This window comes from Geotrypetes seraphini, chromosome 8 (assembly GCF_902459505.1).
Source record: "Geotrypetes seraphini chromosome 8, aGeoSer1.1, whole genome shotgun sequence".
Taxonomy (NCBI): Eukaryota; Metazoa; Chordata; class Amphibia; order Gymnophiona; family Dermophiidae; genus Geotrypetes; species Geotrypetes seraphini.
The window spans coordinates 22,617,240-22,628,362 of NC_047091.1; the positions used below are offsets into that span (position 1 = coordinate 22,617,240).

The 11,123-nt window shown below is 46.3% G+C and overlaps 1 protein-coding gene across 2 annotated transcripts in view; it reads left to right on the plus strand.

Annotated features, from left to right (window-relative positions):
• The window catches only part of SFPQ (splicing factor proline and glutamine rich), a 126,226-nt gene extending 117,287 nt beyond the window's left edge, over positions 1–8,939 (plus strand). For both annotated transcript variants that reach the window (XM_033954419.1, XM_033954418.1), the window contains exon 12: positions 8,849–8,939. The gene's annotated coding sequence lies outside the window, so the exon portion shown is untranslated. The remainder of the gene's footprint in view (positions 1–8,848) is intronic.
• The last annotated feature ends 2,184 nt before the right edge of the window (positions 8,940–11,123 follow it).

Sequence of the window (11,123 nt, forward strand, 5' to 3'; positions counted from 1 at the left end):
TATAATAATTTTAAAAAGATTTGGTGGCCATTAACAAATTATTGTAATGAATGACATCATTTTCCACTGAAAGTACACTTATATATATATTATTATCCCAGGACAAGCAGGCAGGCATATCTTGACTGATGGGTGGACGGCACCAGACGGAGCACCGGTAGCGGACAATTGTAGAGTGATTGCACTCTAAGAACTTGGAAAGTTCTAGTAAGGCCGCACCGCGCAAGGCGCGAGTGCCTTCCCGCCCGACAGGGCGCGCCGGTCCCCAGTTTCTTAGTTTCCGCGGAGCTAAGAAGACGTGTTTTTCACGGACTGTTGAAAATTTTTCTCTTCGCCTTCCCGCTCTCGCGTAAACCCTTTGGTTCCTATTGCCTTTTTTCTTTTAATTTATTTTTGTAATAAAAAAAAAACACCTTGTAATTTTTCTTCACATTGGTTTTATCCCCGGCGGGGCCTTCTTGCCACCATCGAGGCCTCGGCCTTCGATTTGGCGGAAGCCGTTTTTCCTTTCATGCCCCCTCAGCCAGGGTTCAAGAAGTGCCAGCGGTGTGCACGGCCTATCTCCCTTACGGACCCGCACAACTGGTGCCTACAGTGCCTGGGTCCGGAGCATCAGGCTTCCACCTGCACCCGCTGTGCCACGTTAAAAAAACGTACATTGAAAAATCGCGAAATTCAACAGCGATTACTTTTCGGTACCGATATGTCCGATCCCGCGACATCGACACCGGTATCGGCTCCTGTACAATCGGCACCCACCTCATCGACACCGCGCAACACCCAGGTAAGCCGGCTAAGAAGCCTTCCTCGCTGGAGCGTCCTCCGGTCTCGATTGCAGCGAGTCCAGTCCTGCCGACCGTGAGGCGCCAGCGGAAGCGCTCCACCCCTATTGAGGTGAGTCCCTCGACATCGGGCTCCTCATCTCCGGGGCGTAGAGCAGCACCGCAGGTACCGCAAAAGAAAAAGGCGGTACCGGTGCCTTCATTAGATGATCGCATAGCGGCCATCCTCCAAGTACAGCTTAAGGAGCAGTTACAACAACTCCTTCAGCTATCTTGACTCCGAATCTCCGGTGCCGATCCGCACTGAGCCGCTGGTATCCGGCAGTGGAACAAGCATGTATTATCTCCATCCACTGTTTCGGTACCAGTTCACTCGGCCTCATCGGTGTCGATGCCAGTCCTCGCACCGGAAGCCGACAGCCACCACCACCAGTCGGTACAGACTTCGGCACCGATGCGACCCGGTAACTTATCCCGGTACCGCAATCGATGAGGTCGGGTAAGTTCAATTCGCAAGTCCAGACACTTGGAACCATCCACCCCTGAGTCTCGAGACCGTAGTTCCCATATTAGGACCCTGATCTGTGGGGTGATTCCGAAAGTAGCCTTTTCTATCAGAAGGTGAGTGTTCTTCGGATGAGGATGATCCTGTTATTCCTGACCCATCTCCAAACATGATTCTTTGTCTTTTTCTTCCTTTTTAAAAGACATGTGTGAAATTCTCTTTTCCATTCCTTTGGAGGCTGAGTCTAAAAAGTCTAAAGCCTGACCAGCCTCCAAAGGAATTTTTGAAACTCCCTCTTCAATGATATCCTGAGGAAACTTTTTACAAAAATTTAAGAGACTCCTCTTACTATCACGGGAGCTCCCCGCAAATTGGACTCTCTCGTACAAAGTCATCCCTATTCCAGGGTTTCGACAAGCCCCAGCTTCCACATGAGTCTCTTCTTGTGGAATTCTACACTTAAAAAGTCTTCAGGAGCTAGTGTTTATGCTTCTGTCCCTCCTGGCAGAGAAGGTAAAGCCATGGACAAATTTGGTAAGCATTTATACCAGAATGCGATGCTCGCTAATAGATCTGGCAATTATGCTTTTCATTTTTCTTTCTATTTAAAGCATCTCCTTACCACCATGGCTTCTTTTGAGCAGTACCTTCCGGAGCGAAAACGACTGGCTTTTCACCAATGTTCCTCTTCACTTTCCAGCTGAGAAAATTTATGGTAAGATCTATTTATGATACGTTTGAACTTACCTCCAGGAGCAACAGCTATGTCTGTGGCCATGCGCGCCTTGCCTGGTGAGGGTATCCCGAGCTTGATGTTCAACCCATCAAGACCGGTTGGCTAATGCAACGTGCTTGGGCGATGAGCTGTTTGGAGAATCTATGGACTCAACCACCACCCAAAAGCTCTCCGCCCATGAAACACGCTGGGATTACTCTCCTCAAGACGAAGAAGAAACCTCCACCGGCCACGGCCTTTCAGACAGCAATCGGCCTTTCAACGCCGTTATGTGGCTCGTACCTTTACAGTCAGCTCCACAACAACCTAGGCGGCAACGCCAGCAACAATGGCAGACACCTAGACCACAGCAGCAGCAGCCTGTCAAGCCGCCTCCTCAACAAAAATCCACGCAGCCCTTTTGACTTACTTCTCCAGGGCATAGCCAGCATCCAACCATCTTCCCTTCTACCTCAAACCTATTAGGAGGTCGTCTTTCTTTTTTTCCTAAGCCGGTGGGTAGTTATCACTTCGGACCAATGGGTCCTCAACATCATCCACCACGGCTACTCTCTCAAACTTTCAGAACCTCCCGATCCCAAGTCTACCAAAAGAGTCTGCTTTAAACTCTCCTCAATCTTCCCTCCTTCTTCAGGATGGTTCAATCCCTCCTCCTTCTGAACGCTATAGAGGAAGTTCCTCCAGAACAAAAGGGGCAGGGATTCTTACTCCCGTTACTTTCTAGTTCCCAAAAAGACAGGAGATCTCAGACTAATTCTAGATCTTCGCGATCTCAACAAATGCTTGGTCAAAGAGAATTCAAGATGCTATCTTTAGCCACGCTTTATCCTCTTCTCAATCAAAACGAATGGCTATGCTCCATCGATCTCAAAGAGGCATACACTCACATTCCGGTCAATCTGGCCTCCAGACAGTACCTCCGCTTCATGATCAATCATTGTCATTACCAATACAAGGTGCTGCCCCTTCGGTCTTGCCTCCTCTCCAAGAGTGTCTCACCAAATGTCTGATTGTGGTGGCTGCCTTTCTACGCTCTCAACCACCCTTCAAGTCTTTCCTTATCTGGACGATTGGTTAATCATAGGCCAATTCATCTCAAACACAGGAGAGGACGGACCACACAGCAAACAAGGGTGATAACACAGGAGCAGTAAAGGATACCGTATTTGAAACTATAGGGACGGCCAAGAGTAGAAGGTCCAAAAAGGTAACACAAAGGGAATTTAGATGTATGTATACGAATGCTAGAAGTCTAGGTAATAAAATGGGGGAACTAGAGACAATAGCGAGACATGACATATTGGATATCATTGGCATAACAGAAACATGGTGGAATGAAGAAAACAAATGGGACACAGTACTACAGGGATACAAACTGTATAGAAGAGATCGAGTAGGGCAGAAAGGTGGAGGTATTGCTCTATATGTTAAGGAGGGAATAGATTCTGTTGAAATGGTTACAACAAAAATGAAAGAGAAGCTTGAGTCACTCTGGATCAAAATTCCTGGTCAATATGGTGCAGATACGAAAATTGGCTTTTACTATCGTCCCCCAGGACAGGCGGAGGAAACTGACTCAGAAATGATGGAGGAAATCAAACAAGAATGCAAGACGGGCAATATAATTATATTGGGAGACTTCAATTTCCCAGGGATAGACTGGAAACTAGCAACCTCCAACTGCGGCAAGGAGGCCAAGTTCCTGGAGGTGCTAGGGGATTGCTTCCTGGAACAAATGGTAAAAGAGCCGACAAGAGGCAACGCCACCTTGGACTTGGTCCTAAATGGCCTCACGGGACCGATAACAGAAGTGGAAGTCGTGGTTCCACTGGGATCGAGTGATCACAATGTAATCAACTTTAAACTTGACATCGGGAAAGGGAAACATGCCAAAACCTTAACCACCACCTTAAACTTTAAAAAGGGTAAATACGATCGCATGAGGGCCATGGTAGAAAAACGACTAGAGAAGATGGTGGACAAACTTGAAACGGTAGATCAGGCATGGTCCCTACTGAAAAATACTATCACAGAAGCACAAGATCTCTACATTCCGAGGATTTCCAAAGATCGGAGAACAAAGAGCAAAAGAGAACCGGCATGGCTTACCATACAGGTGAAGGAAGCCATAAAAGAAAAGAAGGACTCTTTCAAAAAATGGAAATGCATAAAGACAACCGAAGCCTGGAACAAACATAAAGATGATCAGAAGAAATGTCACAAGGCGGTGAGGGATGCCAAACAGGATTATGAGGAAAAAATAGCCCAGGAGGCCAAAAACTTCAAGCCCTTCTTTAGATACGTGAAAGGGAAAAAACCTGCAAAAGAGGCAGTGGGACCCCTGGACGACCAGGGAAGAAAAGGGTACATCAAGGAAGATAAACAAATCGCAGACAAACTAAATTCCTTCTTTGCGTCTGTCTTTACGAAGGAAGACACCTCAACAATACCTGAAGCAGAGAAAGTGTTTTCCAGAAGAAATAGAGGACAGCCTCACCACAGTTGAAGTGGACTTAGACCAGATATACTATCAGATCGACAAACTTAAAAGTGACAAATCCCCTGGACCGGATGGAATTCACCCGAGAGTCTTAAAGGAATTGAAGGTTGAAATCGGAGAGTTATTGCACAAACTTGCAAACCTGACAATCAGAACTGGACAGATACCGGACAACTGGAGGATAGCGAACGTCACGCCAATTTTCAAAAAAGGATCGAGAGGGGAACCGGGCAACTATAGGCCTGTGAGTCTTACGTCGGTCCCCGGCAAGATGGTTGAAGCACTGATCAAGGATAGCATAGTCCGGCACTTGGACGCACACGACTTGATGAAACCCAGTCAACATGGATTCAGGAAAGGGAAATCATGTTTGACGAATTTACTCCAATTTTTTGAGACCGTAAACGAGCAAATTGATAGTGGGAAGCCTGTGGACATAATATACTTGGACTTCCAGAAAGCGTTCGACAAAGTTCCACACGAAAGACTTCTCAGGAAACTACAAAGCCATGGCATAGAGGGAGATATACAAAGATGGATAGGCAAATGGCTGGAAAACCGAAAGCAGAGAGTGGGCATAAATGGGAAGTTCTCCGACTGGGAGAAAGTGACTAGTGGTGTACCCCAGGGCTCGGTACTTGGGCCGATCCTTTTTAATATTTATATCAATGACCTGGAGGAAGGAACATCCAGTGAGATCATCAAGTTTGCAGACGATACAAAACTATGCCGGGCAATCAGATCGCAGGAGGATAGAGAGAAACTCCAGAGCTACTTGTGTCGGTTAGAAACATGGGCGGAGAAATGGCAGATGAAGTTCAATGTGGAGAAATGCAAGGTAATGCATTTAGGCAATAAAAATAAGGAATACGAGTATACAATGTCAGGTGCAACTCTGGGGAAGAGTGAACAAGAAAGGGACCTGGGTGTACTGATAGATAGGACCCTGAAGCCGTCGGCACAATGTGCGGCAGCGGCAAAGAAGGCAAATAGAATGTTGGGCATGATAAAGAAGGAATCTCGAGTAGATCGGAGAAAGTTATAATGCCGCTTTATAGGGCAATGGTCAGACCACACTTGGAATACTGCGTCCAACATTGGTCTCCCTACCTAAAGAAGGATATAAAACTGCTGGAGAGGGTGCAGAGACGAGCAACAAAACTGGTGAAGGGTATGGAGAGACTGGAATATGAGGATAGACTTATAACACTAGGATTGTTCTCCCTTGAGAAAAGGAGAATGCGTGGGGATATGATCGAGACCTTCAAAATACTGAAAGGAATCGACAAAATAGAGCAGAGAAGATTATTTACACTGTCCAATTTGACACGGACTAGAGGACATGTAATGAAGCTAAGGGGGGACAGGTTCAGGACTAATGTCAGGAAGTTCTGCTTCACTCAGAGAGTGGTTGACACCTGGAATGCCCTCCCAGAGGAGATTATTGCGGAATCGACCGTCCTAGGCTTCAAGAGCAAACTAGATGCATATCTCCTTAAGAGAGGCATATAAAGATATGGTGGACTATAAATTACGCCAGGTGTACACCTGGCGGGGCCTCCGCGTGTGCGGATCGCCGGACTTGATGGACCGAAGGTCTAATCCGGAGATGGCAGTTCTTATGTTCTTATGTTAGTGCTCCTGACCACCAACCAAACCATCCTGTTTCTACAGCTTCTGGGGTTCGAGATCAATCTACCCAAATCTCATCTCATCCCCACTCAGAGACTTCAATTCATTGGAGCAATCTTGGACACAGTCTTCATGAGAGCATTCCTGCCGTCCAACCGTCTTCAAACTCTTCAATCTCTATGTCAGCAGGTGCTTCCACAACGTTCCATCTCTGCCAAGCAAATGATGATACTCTTGGGTCACATGGCCTTGGGTCACACCCCTCGCACGTCTTCACCTGTGCACTCCTCAATGGACCCTAGCTACCCAGTGGTCCCAAGCGACGGATCCTTGCTCACGACACATATCTGTGACATCATCTCTTCGTCAGTCTCTACAATGGTGGTTGATATCCTCAAATCTCTCCAGAGGTCTTCTGTTTCATCTACCTCCTCATCATCTTGTCATCACCACCGACGCCTCCCCTTATGCCTGAGGAGCTCATTTAAACGAATTCCAAACTCAAGGACTTTGGACAGCCCAGGAAATGAAACATCACATCAATTTCCTGGAACTCAGAGCGATGTTTTATGCCCTCAAGGCCTTCCAACATCTTCTCTTTCCTCAGGTCCTCCTGCTGTGCACAGACAATCAAGTTGCGATGTACTACATCAACAAGCAGGGTGGGACAGGCTCTCGCCTCTTGTGCCAGGAAGCCCAGAAGATTTGGGCTTGGGCCACAGATCACCAACTATTCCTGAAAGCTATCTACATTCAGGGAGAACAGAATTCTCCAGCCTCACGAGTGGACACTCGATCCTTTAACTCTACAGTCCATCTTCGCTCAGTGGGGCACTCCTCAGATAGACCTCTTTGCAGCTCCTCACAATCACCAGCTGCCCCTATTCTGCTCCAGACTCTACTCCCCTCACCGTCTGGCAGCGGATGCATTTCTCCTCGATTGGTCCAATCTGTTCCTGTACGCTTTCCCTCCTCTGCCTCTCATGTTATGAACCTTGTTCAAGCTCAAGAGGGAACGAGCCACCATGATTCTGATTGCTCCACGGTGGCCCAGGCAACATTGGTTCTCCCTTCTACTTCAACTCAGTTCCAGGGAGCCTTTCCTTCTTCCACTGTTTCTTCTCTGCTTACGCAACATCAGGAGACACTTTTGCATCCCAACCTTCCATCTCTGCACCTGACAGCTTGGTTTTTCTCGGGCTGACTTCTCATGATACTCTTTTGTCTCAGCCCGTTCGTTCCATTCTGGATGCCTCCAGGAAACCGGCCACTCTGCAATGTTACCATCAGAAGTGGACACGGTTTTCTTCCTGGTGTCTTCTTCATCATCATGATCCCACTTCCCTTGCAGTGGAGACCTTATTGGATTATCTTCTTTCTTTGTCTGACTCTGGCCTCAAGTCTTCTTCCATCAGAGTCCACCTCAGTGCTATTGCTGCTTTTCATGAGCCAGTTCATGGAAAACTTCTCTCGGCTTATCCCTTGGTGTCCAGATTCATGCGGGGTCTTTTCAATGTGAAACCACCTCTTAAAGCCCCTCCTGTAATCTGGGATCTGAATGTGGTTCTTTCCGCCTTAATGAAGCCTCCTTTTGAACCTTTGGCTACCGCTCCTTTCAAGTTTCTCACTTGGAAGGTACTTTTCCTTATTGCTCTTACCTCTGCCAGGATGGTCAGTGAGCTACATGCACTAGTTGCTGATCCACCTTTTACAGTCTTTCATCATGACAAGGTGGTTCTGCGTACACATCCAAAGTTTCTCCCTAAGGTTGTCTCTGAATTCCATCTCAACCAATCCATTGTTCTGCCTGTCTTCTTTCCGAAACCTCACTCTCATTCTGGAGAACAAGCTCTGCATACTTTGGACTGTAAGCGGGCTCTGGCTTACTATTTAGAGCGTACTAAGCCCCACAGATCAGCTCCCCAACTCTTTCTGTCCTTTGATCCAAATAAATTGGGACGTCCTGTTTCTAAACATACGTTGTCTTATTGGCTGGCAGCGTGCATTTCTTTCTGTTATGCTCAGACCGGACTGACACTGGAAGGTTCTGTCACGGCCCATAGAGTTCGAGCTATGGCAGCATCTGTGGCTTTCCTCCGCTCCACGCCTATTGAGGAAATCTGCAAGGCTGCTACTTGGTCCTCAGTTCATACTTTTACATCTCATTATTGTCTGGATGCTTTCTCCAGACGGGATGGACACTTCGGCCAATCTGTTTTGCAAAATTTGTTTTCCTAATGGCCAACCTTCCCACCATCCCTCTTTTTGTTAGCTTGGAGGTCACCCATCAGTCAAGAATATGCTGCCTGCTTGTCCTGGGATAAAGCACAGTTACTTAACCGTAACAGGTGTTATCCAGGGACAGCAGGCAGATATTCTTGCGTCCCACCCACCTCCCCGGGTTGGCTTCTTAGCTGGCTTATCCTAACTGGGGACCGTGCGCCTCCGTTGGGCGGGAAGGCACTCGCGCGTGCGCGGTGCGGCCTGCTAGAACTTTCCAAGTTCTTAGAGTGCAATCACTCTAAAATTGTCCGTACTGGGGCTCCGTCGGTGCTGTCACCCATCAGTCAAGAATATCTGCCTGCTGTCCCTGGATAACACCTGTTACGGTAAGTAACTGTGCTTTATCAAGGTATTTAACTGGGCATGTGGATGTAAGCTGCTTTTGGCTAATTTGTTTCTTTTATTAACAGGAATCAGAAGCAATGGAATTGATATTGAAGAAATGAAGGCATTTTAATAGATTTGTTAATGCAGATGATAATAAAATTATTGGTAAAGAAATTGTGTGATTTATTTAGCTAACACTATAGAGTTTATCACTAGTGGATCTGCATTTTCAGTGTCTTTCTAATCTATAGCATCCTTCCAGACTAGCATAAATGACTACCTCTATCAGCAGGTAGACACTGAGAATGCCTGCCCTCTAAAGTGTCTAGAAATAGTCTCTGCAGTCCCCCTAGAATTGTTTTATTCTCAGCCTCCAACAGGCAGAGGTGATAAGTTTCTGCAGTCCTAGACTGGTGTTAGGCCTTTCCTGGGGGGGGGGGGATCTTTATGGCTTCTACTGGGTCATTTGGTCAATCCTTTTACATTACATTCCCTCAGCAATTGTACTTGAGTGAGGCAATGGCCTGTGGGGGTCTCCTTGTTTCAGATTTTAATGGTTCCTCAGCTGCTTGGCTCTCAGAACATAGCAGCTTTTAGAACCTATGGAGTCTGCTACTGCAATGAGCAGGAAGCTTCTGGAAAAAATATCTAGGATGTTTCCCTCAAGGTCTAGACCAGTGGTTCCCAACCCTGTCCTGGAGGACCACCAGGCCAATCGGGTTTTCAGGCTAGCCCTAATGAATATGCATGAGAGAGTTTTGCATATAATGGAAGTGACAGGCATGCAAATCTGCTCAATGCATATTCATTAGCCTGAAAACCCGATTGGCCTGGTGGTCCTCCAGGACAGGGTTGGGAACCACTGGTCTAGACTTCTCGGGCACCTGTAAGTATTGCCTCATGTTTGTTGGAGCTGAAGTCGGGCAGGAATCAGCTGGGATTGTTGGGCAATAGTTTAATGGAGTCACCCCTGCTTGGTCGGAACTGCAGCCTTGCTTTTCACTATCTCAGATGCATTGAGCCCCTGTAGCTCAAGCTCTCTTCCCTCCTAGGGTTCAAGCAAGGTGCTGATTTTTATATAACGTGCCTCAAAAGTGGAGATTTCTCCAGATTTTGTTCTGATGCTATATTGGCCTTCTGCATGTGTATCTTGGGAGTGCATCCCAGAATTCCCTGGTCCTGCCATCTTAGCTTTTTTGATCTTTTAGCTGCTTCCTCCTAAGTCCCAAAGATTGAGAATCTTGAAGAGGACTATTTTTCTGATGAGTATAGGAGCTGGTCTGGCAGTGGCCTGCTGGTTCCAGAAAATTCTGGGACAGCAGAGGGATGGATAGAAAAGTTGCTTCTGAGAGTATCTCTCGGTGGTCCTGAACTTTCTTGAGCTTAGGTAGTGGTGATGGTATTGTTTTGAGGAGCAGCCTAAAGGGGCTTCACTGCTAATGGGGTTATAAAGGCTTCCAAAACCTTTCCTTTGCATTAAGATCAGGGACCTCATTTACCCAGTAAATGTTTCCTGATGCTCCTCTTCAGGGTATCTCAGTCTATGATCCATTGTGGTTGCAGTGGTTTAGACTAGAGAATGACACAGGGACTCAATTTCCCTGTTCCATCCCTATGAGTTTTGTCCCTGTCCCTGCCCCATTCCTTTAGTGTTTGAGGCTTGTGCAGTTAAAGCAGAGCTTGCAGAGATGGGGAAAAGCTAAACTTAATTTTATAGACTGGGTCTTCAACCAAAAGGTGCTCGACTTGGTTTACAATAATGTAAATATAGTACATAAATATAGAAGAAGAATGTAAGCTAGAATGGCTTAGTTTCCAAAGTGTTTCGTAAACAAAGTTTTCAGAGCTTTCTGAAATAAAATGCTAAGGGCCCTAGACTTCTACGTGAAAGTGTTAACTCATTACAGAGCTCAGTTTGAAAATGAAAGAGTGGCTAAATCTCTTGAAAGTTCTGTTTTTACCCCCCTAAGGGAAGGAAATGCAAGTTAAATTTATTTGAACTCCTAGCGAGATGAGATCTGTGTACATTCCAATCTCAAGGAACCAAAGTAATAAGCCAAAGCGAATTTTAAATGCAATACAAACGCACTTAAATTGAATTCTAAGGTACACTGGAAGCCAATGTAATTACTTGAACAATGGGGTTACGTGATCAAATGTACTCTACCAAAAATGAGTTTGGCAGCGATGCTCTATTAATTGAAGTATCTGCAGACTGACCTTTGAGAGACTTAGGTATGTTGAGTTACAATAACCCAACTTTGACAAGACCCATTCAGAGAAGTGTTGCTGATGAAAGTGCTCTCACTCTTGTCAAGATATGGAGGCTAAAGAAGCATATTTTAACAAGAGAATTTA